Genomic DNA, 1,519 nt, shown 5'->3' with positions numbered 1-1,519 from the left:
AATTCCCTATCTATGTACTTATTCCAGCCATTTTTTAATGATCTTCAGCAATATTTTGCTTGTATGTGATATCAATGATATTGTCCAATAATTTCCACATTTTACTTCCTAAATTAAAGGCTTTTGAAAACCCTATGAGCACTAAACAAAGAGGATAGTTATAGTAGTGTAGTGGTAGAACCCAGATTTGAAGTCAGTTGAAATGGGGAAAATCAGTAACTAAGATTGTTTAACAATTGGCACATGGAATTACATAGCACAAATGTTGGAAAACTCAAAATTGTTAAAAAAGAAAATAGAGTCCAGCCTTCTCCTTCTCAGATATGGCTCAAGCTGGAGGCATGCAGGGCCAGAGACTGGGGACCCAGAGCAGCTCAGAGGTGATGAATAATAGCTCTTCAAGTCTGCAATATAACAAATGGTTTCCAATAAAACTACATTGCCAAAAAAATGGGAAACAGACAGAATGTGAAGAGTAAAAAAGTTGGAAGAGGTAGAACCTGCCAAATTTGTGGTAGAAAAAGTGCTGGGCAGACATGTAGTGAATGGGAAGGTGGAGTAAATCCTGTCCTCAAGTGGACAGGATTTACAGATGCTGACAATACTGGGGAACCTGAAGAAAACCTAGATTGCCCAGAAATGATTGAAGCATTTAATTCTCAAAAACCTGGTAAAGAAAAAGATGACATTAAAAAAAAATTGTTATCTGATAGTGAATCTGGTGATAGCAAATCAAAGAAGAAAAGAGATACTACTGACAAGCCAAGAGGCTTTGTCGGAGGTCTTGATCTTGAATGAATAATTGGTGCCACAGAGAGCAGTGGAGAATTAATGTTTCTCATGAAATGGAAAGATTCAGATGAGGCTGACTTGGTGCTGGCAAAAGAAGCAAACACAAATGTCCTCAAATTTTAATTGCATTTTATGAAGAGAGACTAACTTGGCATTCTTGTCCAGAAGAAGATAAGATGAAGCTCAATAGTTGAATAATTGTTTGCATTGAATATATATATATATATACTGGGTCTTGCTTTTTATTTATTAGTGAAGACTAACTACATTCTAATGGAAATCAAGTTTGATATGTTTGTTTTGAAGTACTATTGAGGGAGTTATTTGGGACTTTTACTGGTTGTGTTTTTGTTGCATCAATAGCATCGGTTACTTTGAATAAATAAAAGCTTTCTGTAGTTGCTTCATTTGTCAGAAAAGAACATTTCGTGGTATATCACTTCTGCTCCATTACATTAGAGAACAGTTTTCCTAAATATAGGAAATTTTTTCATAACCATTATGGAACCAGAACTCATGTTTAACCTGTAATATATGCCTAAGGATCATTCTAGGGTTTTGTTTGTTTTTTATGTGTATACATAAATAGCATTTGTAAATTTTATTTTCTTTTTATTTCACCTAAAATATTCTAAACAAAAATGGCATTTCATAAGCATGAGTAAGTTGACGTTTCAGGGTTACAGCCACTCTGCTGGACTAAACATATAAATCACTTCAAATTAAA

The 1,519-nt window shown here is 34.2% G+C and overlaps 1 pseudogene; it reads left to right on the top strand.

Annotated features, from left to right (window-relative positions):
* The first annotated feature begins 450 nt into the window (after window positions 1-450).
* Window positions 451-986, top strand: LOC102860605 (annotated as a pseudogene).
* Window positions 987-1,519: the final 533 nt, after the last annotated feature.

This window comes from Elephantulus edwardii, unplaced genomic scaffold, assembly GCF_000299155.1.
Source record: "Elephantulus edwardii isolate Elephantulus edwardi_28Jun2011 unplaced genomic scaffold, EleEdw1.0 scaffold00038, whole genome shotgun sequence".
In the NCBI taxonomy this organism is placed as follows: Eukaryota; Metazoa; Chordata; class Mammalia; order Macroscelidea; family Macroscelididae; genus Elephantulus; species Elephantulus edwardii.
This window is presented reverse-complemented; position numbering and strand designations above follow the sequence as displayed.